The following is a 19,739-nucleotide window of genomic DNA, read 5'->3' on the forward strand; positions in this document are numbered from 1 at the left end:
CTCTGAGGAGGAGGAGGAGCACTAATGAAAGTAGCAACAGTAGGAGAACACTTTTGACAAGCATAGTAAACAGATGGCAACAGAAGTGCTCCCCAAAGTGTAGGCTCCACGCTGAGTTTTAAGGAAAATACATCCGAAATGTATGAAACCGGAGGTTTATTTATTCATATAATTAATCATTAAGGAAAATGTGCTCGGTATAAACTGAATGTATAACAATCAAGTTCATTTTATTTGACCAGACCATTGTTTTACATTGTACTTATGTAATTACATGGAAAATGTACATGTATTTAAATGAGTTAAAGTCAGGATTTTGGGCAGCTTTTCTTCTTTTTAGTGCACTGCCAGGTGGTATTTTATAGGATTTTTGTTTTGGGTGTCTAGTTTTTGCAGCTGTACCTTTTGTGTCGTTTATATTTTGAGAGGAGGAAAATGCAATTCTATGTGTTTTCATTAGAAAGCATCAAGAACGTTCTCTTAAATTGTTGTAATTTAAGAAAGACAGGAAGTAAATATACTGCATCCATTCATAAACCGCATCAAGTGATGAATATCCAACGGAGATTTATACATTACATTGTTACAGTTTATTTTTTTAGATGAACATTTGGTGATGTGCAGCAATTAGGAAGGCATTATTGCACTTTTTAAAACATTTTTTTCAACAAAAGGCAGCAGTGCAAAGGTTAGGCCCAGCAGTCCCAATAGTGTAGCTGTTGTAAGCTTTCAAAGAAGATTGCTGTATATCAGAGATGTTTCAAACTTTGGACAATGGGTATATTGTTCAGAACAACTCATATTTTTGTTATTTTTAACATATTTGGACAATAAGTTAACAGATAGTACTCCTCGACTCAGCAAGACGTTGTTGTTTTAGATTTTGAACTATACGATTGATTTTTGACAACAGTGCAATCTATTACAAAGAGCATATTATTATTTGTTTTAATAATAACTTTTTGATGTCTCCTTGTTTTATGCAAAAACAGGAAAGGATGTGGAAAGGTGTACTTCAATATTTTTTAATAAGAAAAATGAGTTGTAGTTTTTTTTAATCTAGCACTCATTCAAATTATCTTACACATGACTAAAGGCACTTCCTGACCACAGTTGTTGGGATTACCTGAAGGTAACAACCTACTGGGAGAACATCTTACCTTTAGTTATTATTTCTCTTAGTTTACATCAGTAAGAATGTTTATGTGATGTATTAGCCAGCTAGAAGTTGTGTGCTCGCAACAGGTTGGCTACAGCCACAACAAAAGGTTGTAGGAAGACATGATTGGAGTTTTGGGATTTTGTCCGTTAATGAAAGTAACTGAATGGGTGGTGGTGGTGCTAAAATACTAGTTTATGTCTGTTAAGCTGTGTTATATTTGGCATCATTTTTTTGTAGACGCAACTAAAGAAATGGGAACAAATTTTGTGTTTCTGCCAAAAAATACAATTTAAAATTGTTTTTTCCCCTCAGTTATGTGTTATGTGTAGACACTGTGCTGATTCACAGGTCAGTGATAATTGGCTTAACAAACACAAGAAACATTCCTCTGAAAATAAGTGAAAAAGCAGCCACTGTGCAATGAAAGACTCAGAAAGTCTGGAGCACCATTGTTCAAGAGCGTTTTAAAATATCACAAGAAAGTGTAGCTGCTTGGAAACAAAATAAGAAGAAATGAGAGGTGCTTCAAGACTTTTGCACAGTAACATAAAATTACAAGGGACTATTTTCTCTAATGTGCCACTAAGCCTTGGCGCTCTGCAGCTCGGGATAGCCTTTAAAAGCCTGACTAACAGATTTTTTGTTCCTGTATTACCTGCATCTCTATATTTTCACTGTACTGATTTTGTCTCTGTTGAGGCACCAGTTGGTTAAGAGAAAACACTTGCAAAGATTTTATAGTGTTAAAAAGTTAAAATTTCATTGTGTTTCCTTTGTAGCGTAAAGTCTGAACTTTAGCGTCAGTCAGGTTCTCAAATTTTAGTTTCATCTTAAGAGCCACAGGTTGCTTTCAGAGCTAAAATGTAAGCAGTTATATAATGTCAGTGACCAGTGTTGCGTCAATACATTATGCTTATAACTATATAAACCTAAGGTAAGGTTTGTATTGTATTGTACAGTCCTGACACTAAAGTGGGAGCTAAGGTTTTCCTCTTTAAAAAATTATAAATGAAAAAGTTTCTGTTGCCTGAAAGTGCCATAAACTTTCTTTGTATAATTAGAAATACAAAGAAAATGCATAGTTTGTGGTGACATAAACCGAGTTTATTAACCCGTTAGCCTTAAATAACAAGGCCAGTGGCTAGTGATGTGATATGTCTGTAAATCATGAATTTAATCATTGTAAAGCTTAGTTGTGAGGTCAGATTTTTGGCTGTATACGAGGTATACTAATATGATGACGTACTTTGTGTATCATTTATATTAGTAAACCTGGCAGTTACATTTCTTTCACTGAATTTTTCTAAACATATGACACATGTTGTGCTGTAAATTCATCTGTATGCAGGAATATTTTTTTAGTCACGTAGGGAAAGCATATTTTAATATGGCACAATCTGATCACTGCTATTTCACCTTTTTTGAGAGTTTTAAGGTTTTATGTTGAAAGTATATGGCACAACTCAGTAGATATTTGTAGTTATAAAATCTGTATTTATTATCTAGGGTTGCAGTTTTTTCCTTTTTTATTTTCTATCTTCATTTCTTAATCTTTATATTATTATTACTATTTCAATTAACTAAATTACTGCGCTACAAAGGGGGTTAAATCGTATATTTAAACAATACATTTTACTGTTATGTGACTGTTTATTAATGTTCAAGTTACATAGTTGGGGTTAAATGGTTGAAGTTGTTTCTTCAAGCATTCAGTACTCAAAATCTTAAAAGTAGAAACCAAAACAGCACATGTTTAAATGTCTTAATGAAGAGTTTTATGGTCCTCAAAAATGTTTTCAAGATCATTTTTAGGTGACAGATCGCTTCAGCAGTGATTTTCTTACACATTTATAATTTTCTATTGATTTGACACTACCGCGACATCTTAAGTGACACTAAGACAACACTCTACAGGTATGGAGTGTCTTTATGACTCTTCACCACATCCCCTGTCCAGAGGTGTCATCAGAGCAGCAGCATGTCGCCATAGTAACAGGCATAGCCTAGCTTGTGATGTATCGTATCATATTGAGCCTGCAGCAGTCTGTGGGGGAGGAGACTATAACATTCACCACTTTAAAGGAGACTTCCTTAGTTCATATACTAGATGTCCCAATAGTGTAGCTGTTGTGGCTCTTATTGTGAAAAGGCAGTTGGCTTCAAGTCACACTTTCAATGGAAGTTAAAAACTGACACATGCAAACAAATAAAGTTTCAGCTTTTTCCAAGACTTCAGTGGGTCATATGCTTCCATATTTGTAAAACACACACAAACTGATGGATAATATGAAGCACGTAAGACGTAACAAACATGTAACAAACATGCATTTTTTTTCACAAATATCTACTTTCTACTCCTGAGATTGTCAAAACAGCCTCGTTTCTTTAGGTTTGACTCATTTAAGAGAAGATATTGTTTCACATCACTGCATGCCAAACATCCAGTGATGTGACAATCCTGTTAGTATATCCATTACTGTGGATTATTGCATAGAAAGATATTAAATAACCAAAAATACATAATTTATGCATCTTATGTCTAACAGTGCACACACATTCCAATAACCCCAAAGTGCCAGGTCCTTCACAAAAGAATAGCTGGTAGTAATGTCCTTCAAAGAGCTACTTTTTACTTTCTTGCTTTGAGTACATTTCAGAACTATACTTTTTTATTTTACTTGAGTAAAGAAGTTGAATTGGTACTTCATCTTCTACCAGAGTATTTTTGATACTAGTATCTATACTACTTAAATAAAGGATGTCTGTGCTTTTGTCACCTCTGACCCTATCCTTGTGCTACATATCATGTTCTTGTTAAACTTGTTCTCCTACGTTCTGGCAATCAGGAGACAAAGAACATCAATGAATTTAATGGACGTGTCAAAACTTTTTCTTCCAGAAAAGTGCTTTTTGCTTGCATCCGAAAGATAGAAGTTAACATCTTCAACCTCAGAGGATTTAACAATATTTTGTTAGCAATTCATTGACAGTGTAGCAGGCCATGCTCAGCAATAATGAAACTTTGTCCCTTCCAATGTGAACATCGCTTAAAGGTCAAGCACTTCTTAGCACTTTCCTGCAAGTCCATTATAGTGATGAACAGTATTTAAGATCCCATTCTGTAAAATTTAATGTCTGTTTGTAATGTAGAGGTAAGAGCAAACCAGGTAAAATGATAATGCCAGAAAGTTGATTCTGTTTATCTGGACGTAGTGTTTTCAGTGGGAGAACGGTTTTTCCACTCATCCAAGAGAATTTTTCAGTCGCAGGTTTCCCCAACCTTATAAACGGTACATTTGCATAATGACTGAAACTAGCACTACTAACGAACTATGGGCTGTAGGTCAGTTTCATGATCATTAATATGCAAATCTTCATGAAGACTGATCAACAACCACTGATCAATGGCCATGAGTGCCACTCACAGAGAGTTGGGGAATGGCTGCAGTCACAGCATTGTAAGATGGCGAAAGATGTACCCTTAGGCCCCCTCCTCAATTCAGAGATGGTCTTGAGTGGCTACTGGCCTGTAGGTGTAAGTAGACTGCGGGGTCCTGGCCTGACGAGTTAGCTCTTATGTGTTGTGCCATCCGCTTCGCCAGAGGTTGTTTGTTTTTTCTGATGTATAAATCCTGGCAATCGTCCTGGCGATTAACAGCGTACACTATGTTACTCTGTTTGTGTCGAGGGACCCGATCCTTGGGGTGGACCAATTTTTGGCGCAGCGTGTTTTGGTGTTTGAAAGCCACACAGGCAGATTGTTTATAAAAAATGCGTCTCAGTTCTTCTGATACTCCTGACATGGAAGAGATCATCACTAAGGGTTCAGCTTTTTCTTGTCTGGATCACCCGGAGCTTTCTTTAGGTGCCTTCCCAGCTGGGATAACCACACTTACTCAGGGCCGCTGTATCTGTGGCGATGGTGTTCGCTCTGTGTTGTAGCATACTGATGACACCCAGTTTGTGCTTCAGTGGATGATAAGAGTCAAACCTTAAATTCTGATCCGTGAACATTTGTTTATGGTACACATTAACTTTTAAATGTCCTCCGTTACTGATGGAAATCTCACAGTCTAACTAGTCTAGCCTGTCATATCCTTCCAGGCAAACTTGATGTCTACTGAGTTACTGTGATCAGTCAATTATGGTACATCCTGACATTTTTACCCAGGTGTCATCTACATACCTGAACCACTGAATTGGTGGTGTTTGTTAGGCTCAAATGTACTAATTCATCCAGGTAAGGAAGTCATTATGCAAATGTACCATTTATGCCGTTGGGGAAACCTGCATTCAGCTGAGACTTAAGAAGTCACTTGGATGAGTGACGAAACGTTTGTTCCAATGAAAAGTCTTCTTAGTCTTCTGGTTTACTTTGGTGAGGGGAAAAACAAAGACACAGATCTATCATTTCATGAAAGGGATTGCTCTGATTTATTCAGATACTGAGACTCTCAAAACATCAACGATATCTACACTTTGGAGCATAATTTTTTCTTTTTAGTCAGCAACTGAGTAGTGACAACAGGAACACCCTGGATCCAGCATTACCTCGTCTTTCTGGAAGGTTTTCCTCTGTTCCTCTGTTTCTTATTTCCTTTTGTCTTTACTTTGAGGAGTCCTCAGCTGCAGATTTAAGTTCCATTACAACCAACCGTTAAACTGAATTTACCTGTTATTATCCTGGTAATGGTCTGTCATTACGTTTTACAGCTGAAAATCATTGTTGAAACAAACTAGGATAGGTAAATTATTGTGCGATTAGGTCGCCTGGGATGGAGATCTCCAATACAGTCACTAAAGTGACTTTTGCATGAAACACAAACATTAAAAACGATGAAGTTAGCATCACCCACAGAGCAAGGGTAGACACTTTACGTGATTGGATTTCTCCTTTAAACATTTGTTGATGGGCGAGGTCACAGAAGAGCGTATGAGAGAGAGGAGACCAGAATGAATGAGTAAGAAAGAGAAAAGTTTATGAATGTTGGTCGAGGATTCTCTGCCCTCTCTTTTCCATCCATCTCCCACTTGTTCTGACTCATGAGGGCTGAATGTGGAGGTGATAATGACGTGTGTGTCCGCCTCAGAGAATCAGCGCCGGATTTTAGTTACGAGAGTATTGGATGGTGAAAAGAAGAACAGCGAACACAGTGACAGGTGCAGGGAGAGTAACGTGGCCGTGATAATTTTCTAATTGAGGAAATGAAAATATTTGGATTTAAGTAAGCTGAACAGGGTCAACCTGACTCACAAAGTAAACATGACATTGTTTGCCTGTGGTTCTACTTTGATCTGTGCATAAAAGAGAATTACTTTCAAAACTTGGATCGATCCCTTGAGTGAAGTTCCTTGAATTCTGCTGCTGTTCAAGGATTCGGGTTATCGCAGGGGTAACATAAAGCATCACATCACTATACACCTAAATATGCTGTTTAGTTCTGTGTTGTGCTCGACTGTGCTAAAGAAGCATTTTTATTTTCAGAAGTCAACATGCCCAAAGTAGAACTTCTGTCTGCCCTGTGGATGAAAACACTGATTAAAGTTCACAATTTAACTCTCAAAAAAGACAAAAATACAGTAACATAGAGACATATATACGTATAGGCATGATTATTTTAAATATAAACATGTCTTTAAAAGTCAAACTATTAGACACAGCTGGCTTGAAAACTGCTAATAATGTTACTTATTTCAGCCTGGCCTAAAGTATTTGCTTCCAAGAATCCAGTTTCTTGTCATTTTTTAAAGGGGTCTCAAGAAATAGTTCTTAAGGCTTTCTGAAGGTTATAAAGTGTTTTTGTTTTTTTTACATTTTTACACATTCACAGTCCAGTCGGTTCATTTTTGTGACTGCATGTTAAACCACTTAACACTGACCTAGGAATCATTCAAGCACAAAAAAGGCCCCAAACTCAAGGGATAACCCAGCCTGCACATAACAAACAACCTAAGAACAAACCTATTTTAAAGGGTATATTTAGACATTATGTTACTAGCAGCCTCCCAAAGATACATATTTTTCCCTCCATGTCTTTAGTAGAATGTAAAAAAAAACGCTAAAGATAAGAGTCTCACTGACATAAAATAGCACGTCTGCACCAACAATGTGATTCCCAAAGAGCATTTAGCCAAAGACCTGACATTCCCAGCATGGTGAATCCTATCTAAAAGTGGACATAAACTATGAGCTGCTGTGGAAAATTCTTCTGTCCTGATATTTGCTCTGTAATTAAAACACTCTTACGTAAATAGCGTTGGATAATGTTTTAAATTTAGCCATGATGGTGATTAGCATTGCAGAGGTCAAGAGATTTTGTGCTTGATGAGTAACTATTTTATGTCACCAGCACAAACCCGTTGCAGTGCAGGGCATTCCGTCATCTCCTGGTTACTCACACACCCACAGTGTGTCAGCACCTACATGTCAAAATTCAGATGTTGTTCGAAAGCTATTTTAAGAAGCAAGTTGCATTTTTATGTTGTTTGACTGCCTTAATGTGACTGTAGTAGAAATTGTGAACATAAAGTCTGCAGATGTTTGCATTAAATATTCATAAAACTTAAAGCCCTGTCAAATAATGTTTATTATACATCATTCAAATTACTCAGCTTTTTGGCCAGCCAAGCATCCTAAACTCCCCACTGATATAACTTCTTACTGCGGTTGAGATAGATCTTATTATTAAATTCAGTTCACTTATTTCTTATTTCTCACCCTGCGACAGACTGGCGACCTGTCCAGGGTGTACCCTGCCTCTCGCCCTATGACAGCTGGGATAGGCTCCAGCGCCCCCCGCGACCCTGAAAAGGATAAGCGGAAGCGAATGGATGGATGGATATTTCTTATTTATATAATCACACCCATAGTTGCCTCAGTGTACTGTCAGGTTAAGACCCTAAAAAAACAGAACCATTAGCAAGTACTTGGCAACAGTGGGAAGGAAAAACTCCCTTTAACAGGAAGAAACCTCCAGCAGAACCAGGCTCAGGGAGGGACAGCCGTCTGCTGTGACTGATTGTGGGTGATTCTTTTTCTGACTGCTATATATTTGAAATCGCAGTGTAGTGGAAAGTTTTGTTTGTTATAAATCTCTGTTTGGACCTAATTATTAGCATGCATCCAATGCTAAAACAGTTGGTGCCAAAATGTAACATCTGTAGTGTAAAATAAGAAGCTGAACGTGGGAACACATCTAATCTGAAGAAACATCTGGTCAAATACAAAGTATGTCTGAAAGCTGCAAAGTGTACCGTATTTGAAAGACCAGCAGGTAACATCAACGTGCCTGTTAAGAAGGTGAACCCAGGAATGGTAATGATGATGATGAAAAGCTGTTGTCAGAGAAACGGCTTTTTGACACTGTGCTGTTGACGTTTTAACTTTTAGCATTTGTTTCGCAGCGCTGAAATGTCATATCAGCATGGTATACTGTAAACACACACAAAACCTTAGTATGTAAACATAACCAACAATTGTCTCACACTACCATTTAAATACTGCAGTATGCAAGCACTGTGACAGTGACGTCAACATCACAGACAGTGCCAGGCAGTAACCAGCAGCTGTTGTGGTGTGTAAAGTACTGAAAAGGGTACCGCTGGGTACCTGTACTGCTTGTGTTCACAGGTAAATAAAGCCTGAAAAAATGAATCATCTTCTAACTTAACCAACTGATCGTTTTCAGTTTGGTGATTGGTTGAGATTCAATTCAGCATGAATAGTTCATGAGCAGGCTGAACCCTACTTTATTTGGGTATATCATCATAGTGCAGTACATTGATGTAGTTAGTGTCATATAATGCAGGCTGGCTCCAAAAGCAAGTCACTTTCAATAGATTCCTGTGTGTCCAACTTTACATCAGAAATAAATGTATTTACAGAATGGTACAAAAACACTTTTGGTCTCTATGGTTATTTTTCCCATTAGTGATAACCTTATAGAGGGTTGAAGTATATATTGTTAATTATTCTTAAGATTTATAGTTCCTGTTGTTAAGGCGTGGCCCTTTGTAGCCACTGGGCCTCACACCCTTGCTATTTGTGTTGGTGACTTTTGGAGCATTTTGCTTCATGCAAATATCTGATCACGGTTTCCCTTGCAACTCATATGAGAAAAGAGAGTAAACTCTCGTAACTTGAATCATTAAGATAAGACTTCAAATCTCTTTGGCTACAGCCATCTTTGTTCCTTGTCTGTGGACTGGCTGAACACACTACAAAATTGCCCTTTCAGTTTCACTTGCTGTTGCCATTAAAAAAACGTAAAAAGCAGGCCTGTAACTGAATGAGCACCCGTACCAGATTGCAGTGCTACTTTCCCTTGATTCTGTTATGCTTGGCTTTACAAGATTGAGGGACCGTCTGTTTTCTTGCACTGATACATGCTTGTTTTCTGGGCTCGTCTGGTCATGTTCTCACTGACTGCCACCACATTTCAAATGGAAACGAGATAATAATGCCCCCCCCCAAAAAAAAAAAGGCACAGAGGCGTATGGAGGAGAGCATTGTGTGTGTGACTGAGTGACTCGACAGAACAGACATCAGAGTGCCGTTGTGCTCTGAACTTGTGTTTCTGTCTGTCTCATTGTGTACCCTTGGTACTGCAGTGGCTCTCCTTGAATTGTACTTTGACAAGGTCTCCTGTCTCTCTCACTCTCTCTCTCATTACATGAGCAGCTGCTGCCATGGTGACAGCAGCAATCAGGTATCCCCAGTCTGGGCTGACATTCTGCAGCAGACAATAAGCCCACACACACACACACACACACACACACGCACACACACACACACACACACACACACACACACACACACACACACACACACACACACACACACACACACACACAGAGGATGTAATATCCTCCAGCAGTGATCCTGTATTATGCAGCAGATAGCTCTGCTCACTTCCCACTGTCATAACTTACTTTTACTGATCATTCACTGCATTCGCTTTGGTTTGTTCTCTTCAGAGCAGATAAAAGCTCTGAAGCACATAAAAGGCAAGAATTTGCAGAAATGAACATGTTCTTTCTGGGACGATCTGATTGCATCAACAGTGCTGTCTTCTTTATCTGTACTTACATCATTATGGTAAGCAATAATGGAAATTTCCTCTGTTTTTGCAATTAGATAATATATTAATGTCACTGAGAGCACAGCACACATGTCAGATACTGGTGATGTGCTGCTGAAATGTTTCTTTTTCCTTAGTCCATATTTTAATTACTACCTATATGTCAAAAGAATGGCATAAATCCAAAGGCATTGATGTTAGAAAGCTTTACACTTACTGTCTCAGAGTCAACACGTTCCCCACGTTCCTTTGCTTCTGACAGTTTCTCTAAACAACATGTAACATAAATGGCCATGAAACACAGTGATTGGTCGGGTGTGCCTAGGTTCAAAATAGGCCACATGTAAGCTTTTATCTCAAGTTCTTTTTTATTCATTAGACAACTGTTTGGACACTTGTGTCTAGTTCTGACCTCGATCTGTATCTACCTATTGATAAAATGCTGTCTCACTTCAGAGGACCTGCACATCCTAATAGTCTAGAACGCGTCATGAGAAACAAATTGTTCTACCCTTATTTCTTTTTCTACCTGTTTTGATGGGCTGGTGTTAGAGCTGGGTTATATCATACTGTTCACAGTAATACCAGTATAATGTTAGGCAACGATAAGAAAATGAAATATCGCCATAGAATATGGGTAAAACGCGCATGCGCAGTGCCTTTGTTTTCATACGCACATGGCGGAAAAAGCATGGCGGCGACGGAGAATGAGAAGGGCGAAAGCGGATCGTTGAATGAAACGGATGAACCAGAATTGGTTTGTAAAATGCTGCAACTTCAGTGGTGTGGAACTGGTTTAGCTTTCGTCTGTCAGATACACACCAAAGCACAGTTTTGGTAGAGCATGCAAGCGGGCTGTTGTTATTACAGTGTTTTTCGGTAAACTCGGCACACTTAAAATCAATCCTTTGATTTTCTGAAAAATCGACAGTGCCCCTTATAATCCGGTGTGCCTTATGTATGAATTCTGATTGTGCTTACTGACCTTGAACCGATTTTATGTGGTACACGGCGCTCGAAAATCTGTCAAAAAATGTTTTAGTGCGAAGCTACGAAGCCGCTCTGCTTGATGGATTGTCGGAGCATTACAGCTATCGTAGGCTGGAGCCTCGCGGAGTGATACGTACTGTGCTTCAACATAATATTACCATATTGTGTGTGTATAACCTCTTTTTAAGTTTTGTGGATATTATACATGGTTATGCTGAGGATATGTCGGCCAATTTCCACTGGAAATGCCTTTTGGTTAAACTGTCAGCAAGGCATTTGCATTTGCACTGTTACATTTTTATATAACTTTAATGCACATAAAAAACAGCTGCTTGTTTAAGTGAAAATACATTGATGGGGTTTTTGCACTAATAAAGTTGTGGAGTTGTAAAGTATTTTGTCTAGTGTCAATTATATCGTCAGTTATATCATTATCACAAATTTTCAAATGTATATCGTGATAAATATTTTTGGCCATATTGCTCTGCCCTAGTTGGTGTGTTCTTGGATGGTGGGCTTACAGCACCAACTGTTTTGTTTGCACAGCCTTAACCTTAAAATTGACTTTTCTCAACTTATTTTCCCATGGCATTGGCCCTGTGACAGCTGGGAAAGGCTCCAGCATGCAACCCCGAACTGGATAAGTGGTTAATAAAAATCGATGGACGGATTTACTGCCTGTAGCATGCAGGGGGAAAAAATGGCTGCAGTGTGCACACGTATGCACATACTGTAGCAGAACAGCAGTAACCATTAGCACCAGATTGCTCAGGCTTAGATGTTGGAGCTCCACCTGAGCTCTTAGGATTTATCTGCAGAACAACCTCTCAGACCTCCAAGACCCCAGCCAGGCCTCTCAGCCAGGTTTCTCATGGCTTCTGCATCATAACATAGCCATGTTTTTGTGCTGCCTCGCCTTCATCTAATACAGTTTCCACAGAGAACACGTGCACATAGCCTGTGCTTATTTGCAACACAGTGTGCTCATAGCCATTCATCATTAATTAACATGAATTGTGTTCAGGCTGACTGAGAATCCCTTGTAAACAATTATCCTTAATATCCTTAATATTTTTCCTTTAAAAATGTAATTTTTACTGCAGGCATAAATATTTGATCAAGGCTGGATCCTGAACAAAAGATAATATCTTCAGATATTATCATGACCTTCCCATTCACTCTTGAATTTTTCTATAAAAGTGTTATCTTTTACCAGATGGGCAACCACCACATGGCTTCACATGGCTACTTAGCATAAGCTCCACTGATACACTACATAGCTGATTAGCTTATTATTATTAGCTATTTCTGAACCTGTATTTTTAAAATATGTTCATAATCACAAAACACTTACTGAAGAAAATACATCTAATTTTCCCCCTTTAAGCCAACTTTGCTAAAATCCTCCTCTCTGTGACATCATACAGATCCAAATGTTTAAAAAAAGGAGTATTTTACCCAAAACAGAACCAAGCGACCAAGATGCATGTCCTGTTGTTTTTGCTCTTACGTGTTGCTTTCATGTTTTACTCGTTTTTGGTATTTTGAAGGCATCTAAACTACTTGGTTATATTTAAAAATAGATGAAAATGTGGTAATTTACAACTTTACATGTGTGAATTGTAAAAATATTTCTAAAATAAGTTCAAATCAGCGAATGAGTGATTCAACAAAGGTGATAACTTTCACAGGATTTGTTCCTTAAATGTGGGCACGCTATTATTATGAAAAGGCTGCACGTTGCTAACTCACGGTCTGTGCATTTGTGTGTGCATGGCTACTTCTAGTACAGGATTTTGTGAGGTACAGTGAATAGCCGGGTGACATGAGGCCCGGCTCAATTGTCTGGTTCTCAACAATGGATGCAAAAGGCCTTTCAGCCAGCACAACAGCAGCTTTAAATCATTCACAAGCAGACCGATTGAACCGATCTGATTTAGGCCTAGGTAGCAGCTGATATGGGTGCTGGTTTGTGGGTTTGTGGGTGTGTGTTTGTGTGTAAGTGTGTTTCATTGTTGCAATCACGTGCAAATATCAGAATTTCTGCTTAAAGCTCTAAAGAAGGTCTGAATGGAGAGACACAGCAGCAATTTCAAAGGGAGATTCTCAGGAAGCACATGCTTTCACGCACAAATGCACAACGTTTCAGAAGCACACACACACACACACACACACACACACACACATCTTGTAATCAGCATCGCTAAAGGGCAATTTGTGAGGGACCCTCTGATGGTCACAAGACCAGAGACAGCACGTGGGATTCTTCACAGTGCCTGCTTTCACCACATTCAGAAGCCTTGTGATCTCTCTACAGATTAAGCAGGGTGGGGTACCTTCACCTCACCCAGGCACACACACCCACTCAAAGGAGTCAAGTCACATATGAAACCATGTCACACTATTCACTGGTTATGGTTTCGAAGCTCTCGGGAAATGTTTAGGTGCAGTTCACATTTTTTTGTGCATTTTTTAAGGGTGTTTTTGTGGATCAAGCTCGAATCGTTACACAAGCCTCGTCGGACTTTCGCTGCAAGCAGGAGAGAAAAGCTTTGTAATTCAATCTGCCCCCTGCCATGTGATACCAAATATAATTGTGATCCTGAAGATGGTGCGTGTTTTCCTTCTTAGTGAACCAGGTCACGCCGAGTCCAATCCGTATTTCAAGGAATAGCGTTTGTGCATTCAGTGTTTGTGTCTTTGAAGCTGTAGCTGGAAAAGAAAGAAGAAAAAAAAGAGTTTGAAAGATGAACACGAGTCCCTGGCGATGAGTTTATTTCCCAGTGCAGATTCTCCGAGCATTTCAAATCCAAAGTGTGTCACATCACTAAAAACTTGTGGCCCTGCAGGTACTTTTGTCCCTGTTACAGATACTCAGACTCCCTTCTGTATTCAAATAAAAAAAGTTAGGGGCCACAGCTGTACATGCTTCATAGATTACTGTGGAATCCAGTCATGCTCGCAATGTGACAGAATTGAGTCAACAGAAGGTGAGGGGTGAACCAGAGACATTGTAATATTGCCTGTATGTTAATCAGAAGGAGGAGACGTGACAGTTAAAGATTCCTGAATGGGAGGCTGGAAGGCTTCTGTTATGGAAAAAATGGTGGTGGAAGTGTAAATTCCTTCATGTGGGACAAAATCATCAAATCTTATAAGCTGTTCTGGTGACTAGTGCTTTAAAAGCATCTTCAAATCAATGTATAAAAGTCAAGTAGATTGATTTAAAAGATTCAAAAGAATCTTTATGGTTTCCTTTACTATATCAAAGAAGCGATGACCCTGCAGGTAAGCGTGTTAGCGACACTGCGCTTATCTCTTTAAAAGATAAAAGAAGAAGAAGAAGAAGAGTGTGCACGTTTGTACTTCACAAATATCACGAGGACCCAGAAGAGTAGAGTTGATGTGTCAGGCTGGGAGTTAGACCAGGCGGTGAGTCTGTGTATTTAGGGTGTAAATGATCCTCACGCTTCTCCAAACAGACACATTTTGAACAGTTACTGTGCTGGTTTTGGCGATGACACAAAGGTAAGAGAGAAACACAGAAGTGTTGTGAATCCTGCAGTTTTTGGCCTTTTTCGAACTCATCAGAAATCATTTTGGACACCACGTCTTTTATTTTTATTGCACGTGCAAATATGCCACTTTTTCTTTAGCTTTAAACCCAGCGCCACAAATCCGTTGTGTCACATGGAGATTAAATAAATGAATAAATACATGCAGCGTGTTTTTATAAGAGGAAAGAGAGCAAATAAAGTTATTATTGCTCTGACAATATCCCACATTATGGGATTGGCCTTATGCCTGTGCGTTTGTGCTGCAATGCTTGTGTGTGTGCATTTTCTGACCTGAGTCGTTAAGCCAGCCCTGTGAAGCAGTGGACAAACTGTGCGTGCATTTGAGCTGTGTATGCATGAGTATGTGTGTCGGAGCGTGCTCCTTTTTCCTGAAGAATGCTTGTGGGCATAGGCAGGGCCAGTAACGAGGGGAGATGGGAAAAGACGAGGGGGAGGGAGCAATGATGCAGCCGGTCTAAAAATAGCACCGCCTCCATGCCCCTTCTACCCCCGATGCTTCTCTTTGCTTATCCCCTTCACAATCCCACCATCTCCTCCTTTAGTTCTTCATCATGACAACAACAAAAACTGCAGGTAGATGAATGATGGGATTGAGGTGTTTGAGGTGCTACTGCCCTCCCCCATACATCCTTTAATCAGAAAGAGGAGTGCGTGGCATGGGCCAGAATCCAGAGTGGCATAAAGTGGACCGAGGGAGGAGCGAGGAAACAGAAAGGTTGCGCATGCTTAGTAACAAACTGTTAGAGTTTGCCATCGAGATGCAGATTTAAATGCCAGCTTTCTCTCTGTGCTGGAGCTTTAAAATGGAAATAAGAGTTTGGCTTTTGTTGCTGTGTAGAATGAATGAGTGTTACTCTGTTTATCATAACATAGTCTGCTGAATCACTTTTATTAATGCTTATTAGTATAAGTAATACAGCCAGGGAAGGTCAGTTTTAAGTGCGTACTCTCCATTCATTCAGGTTGGTGATTGCTCATAAGCTCATCACCAGTCTGTCAAACTATAACACTGTAGGTGAAAGAGACGGTGGCCATTATTCTGGGGATTCAGGCTTTTTGTCAGAGGCAGGGAACATTTTTTTTGATACAAGCTGCTGTTGAACAAAAAATAGAAATATGCGATGAAACCATGACAGATATTTTTAATAAACCCAGGTCATTGTCCCAGACTCTGTGTCAGTCTGCTGTGCCGTCCACTTAAATGCTTATTAAACATCGAAATACAATCCTGCACGATCTGCGAAGGAATGAAAGCATTATTTAAAAACATAACTCATGAACATGTGCATGGTCATATTCATGGACATGGATTCAATTGTTTTGTCTTTTGTTATGACCCGAGTGAGACTGTTCACAGTGTTAACACCATCACAGTGCAGAGCCGCATCACTGACATGCAGAGGTGGCACAAGTACAGACATTTTGTCCTTAAGTAGAAGTACAGGTACCTGTGTCAAAAAATATTCTGGTACAAGTTAAAGTACCGATTCAACTTTTTTACTCGAGTAAAAGTGAAAAATTACCAGCTCTGTACTCTGTGGCTGGGCGTGGTCTTCTGTGGTGGGGCGTGGTCTGTGGTGCCGCTGCAGGGGAGGCGGATGCACCATCCTCAATCCCGCCTCGCCGGCTTAAAGTCTGCACTGGGTCCTGCAGTATTGGTGTTGGTGATGTGTGTGGCGGCAGCTGTAGAGCTGCAGCCGTGTGTTGGTGAAAGTGTGCAACCGTGAAAGTGTTAATAAAGTGATGCTGAAAAGCACAAGCCTGTGGTCGGGTCCGTCGTTAATGCCACATACTTTTGTGCAAAGCTAACTGGACCTTGTGCTAAGTTATTGTTGTAATAAAATAATATTAGTAGATAGGAATACAAGTTTAATTTCAGTCTAAATTTAATTTCTAATAAAGGTACTCTTGAATCATAAGAAGAACATGAGCAGAGAAAAAGAAGCAAAATAAAAAAATTGCTTTATTTTCTGTTGCCTGCCTTGTAGAGGGTGACTTTGCCTCTAAACAGGAAAACATGTAGGGAAGGGGTTAAAGTGGGATTCAGCAGGTGGGGGAATCAGATGGAATGGCTCAACGTGAGGGAAAGAATCACAATTTCTATTGAGAGCTCCGGTAGATTTTCTTGACGTGCACGCTGTGATCAGCTGATCTGCTGCTCTTTGCAAATTTACAAAACTGATTTCAACGAGATGTCAGCAGACGTTTCACGAGTTGCCCTGGCAGATTTCCATCCTCTGACAGTATACTGCAGAGTCCTTTCACACAACCTTTAAATAACACGGTTATTCTGTCTCAGCATGCGTCCGTACTACCTGCCCCGGGAGTTCTCGCATGTTATCGCGATAACAGCGTATGTCCCCCCCTCGGCCAACGCGGATGCAGCCTGTGACTCTCTCCACTCTGTGGTCAGCAGACGGCAAACACAATCACCGAGAGCCCTTCTCATAATATCAGGGGACTTCAATCATGCCTCACTGGACTCCACACTGCCCACCTTCACCCAGTATGTGACCTGCCCAACCAGAGTCAATAAAACACTGGACTTACTGTATGCCAATGCAGAAGAGGCATACAGTTCATCACCTCTCCCTCCCCTGGGCAGATCTGATCACAACCTGGTGCACCTTGTCCCTGTGTATGAGCCCTTAGTGCGCAGGGAGCCACCAGCCACCCGCACAGTACAGAGATGGTCAGAGGAGAGCGAGGAGGCTCTTAAGGATTGTTTTGAGTCGATTGTGTGGGAGGTGATTTGTGATGACCACGGTGAGGACATCGACAGCCTTACTACATGCATTACTGACTATATAAACTTCTGTGTGGATAACACTGTACCTACCAGGACTGTACGGTGTTTCTCCAACAACAAACCTTGGATTACCCCAGAAATTAAAACCGTCCTCAAGCAGAAGAGGGCCTTCAAATCCAGAGACAAAGAGGAGTTGAAAAGGGTGCAGAGAGAGCTGAGGGGACTGATAAGGAATGGGAAGGAGAGCTACAGGCAGAAGATGGAGAACCAGCTTCAACAAAACAACGGGCCCTTCGGATCACCCTGTTCAGTCTCTGAACAGGGTGATCCGAAGGGCCCGCTCTGTTCTAGGATGCCCTCTGGACCCAGTGGAGGTGGTGAGTGACAGGAGAACGGCGGCTAAGCTGTCATCCCTGATGGACAACATCTCCCACCCCATGCAGCAGACTGTGACAGCACTGAGCAGCTCCTTCAGTGGGAGACTGCGGCACCCACGGTGTGGGACGGAGAGATTTCGCAGGTCTTTCCTCCCCACTGCTGTCAGACTCCATAATAAAGACTTTAACTGATCAAGCACACACATCCATACATATGCAATAACACTAAGTGCAATAATCCTTTCTGTCATCGTTGTATTTTTACTCAGTTGTATATAGTATTTGTATTTGTATTCTATTTTTATCTTATTGTATATTTATTTTATTTTATTCTACTGTATATAGTATTTTATTTTATTCTATTCTGTACAGCTGTGTACTGTATTTATTCTTATTGTATTCTAATTTTTGCCTCATAACTTTTGCACTGTCCACTTCCTGCTGTGACAAAACAAATTTCCCACGTGTGGGACTAATAAAGGTTATCTTATCTTATCTTATCTTATCTTATCTTATCTTATCTTATCTTATTGATTTGCAGCGTGTTTCACAATATGAAGAAACACAATGCCACATTCAAAAACACGAGGACTTACATGTAAGCTTTAACTTTACAGTTTATCAAATACGACTGAGCATCCTATCTAACCTCCCTTCGTCCTCTCCTGTCCGGTCTTTGAGTGGAGTTAGCGCTCTCTCGCTGTGAAATACGGCGGCTGGATCGTAAGCTAGCAACACAGCGTGTGTGTTTGCTGATGTTTGATGAGGTGATATAAATGTTACATTTGTAATTACCTGCCATTTATAAAAGTTACTCCCTTTATGCTCGCTGGGTAAAGGCTCTCACTGTGGTTTGCTGGAGTCCCAAAGTCTTAGGAATGGCTTTGTAACCCTTTATAGACCGACAGACGTCACTGACTTTGTTCCTCAGCCTTTCCTTTAGAAAAAGCACGAGGCATGATGTGTTGCTTTTTGAGATCTTATAGCCTGCTTGTCATTGTCAGACAGGTTTATCTTTGGGTTATCTTTTTCTATTATTAACATTTGTTTGATTATCTGAAACAAAGTAAGTAAAGTCTGACAAATATGCAAACGACTTAGAAGTGCAGTTGTTTTTATCAGTGGGACGCTATAGGTTAAAGCTTCACAACCCACAGATAAAAAATGAAGTCATTGTGACTTGATTTTAAACTTTTGTCCTTCACATAATCTAACTGATTGTATCTAAAGAGAAAAGAAATGCCAGTCTGTCAAATTTAATAGAAAGCAAGAACTCAATGTCAAATGAAATCGGGGTTTCCCAAGCGTGGACCGGACAGTAGAGAGAAGCTGAAGGGCTCAAAAGCAGATAAAAAAGGAAGGAGCTGAAGAAAAAACTGTGCCGTAATCCCACCGTGACTGGCATCCCTGTCTCCTCCCGGCCCGGTAGCTAGCCTTCATGATCAGGGCTGTCAGAGGAGGTACACTTTGCTTTGTATTCAGTCTTTGTATCGCTGTCATTTATCTCACACCCAGAGACACGACAGCTGGGTAAACTGTACACACCAACCCAAGGTTCAATTCTAGCTTTTTATCTCTCTTTTTACACTGGATCACATTTAGAGATACCCTCTGAATCCATCACTCACCACAGCAAAGACCACACACAGACAAACATAAACACACTCTTCCTCTTATCCAGACAGAAAAAGCTCCCGGGAGGTTTGGTCTGAGGGTTTGTCAGCTGGATGAAGTTGTCTGATCTGCTGTTAGCAACTAAAAGTAGCATGCTACACAGTTTGTACTGCATTTGTTGCCATGAGA

At 40.1% G+C, this 19,739-nt stretch overlaps 1 protein-coding gene across 2 annotated transcripts in view; it reads left to right on the top strand.

Moving 5' to 3' along the window:
• syngr1b (synaptogyrin 1b) overlaps positions 1 to 19,739 on the top strand; it is a 31,322-nt gene that overhangs the window by 1,072 nt on the left and 10,511 nt on the right. The window lies entirely within an intron of this gene.

Source organism: Maylandia zebra, linkage group LG6 (genome assembly GCF_041146795.1).
Source record: "Maylandia zebra isolate NMK-2024a linkage group LG6, Mzebra_GT3a, whole genome shotgun sequence".
Lineage (NCBI taxonomy): Eukaryota > Metazoa > Chordata > Actinopteri > Cichliformes > Cichlidae > Maylandia > Maylandia zebra.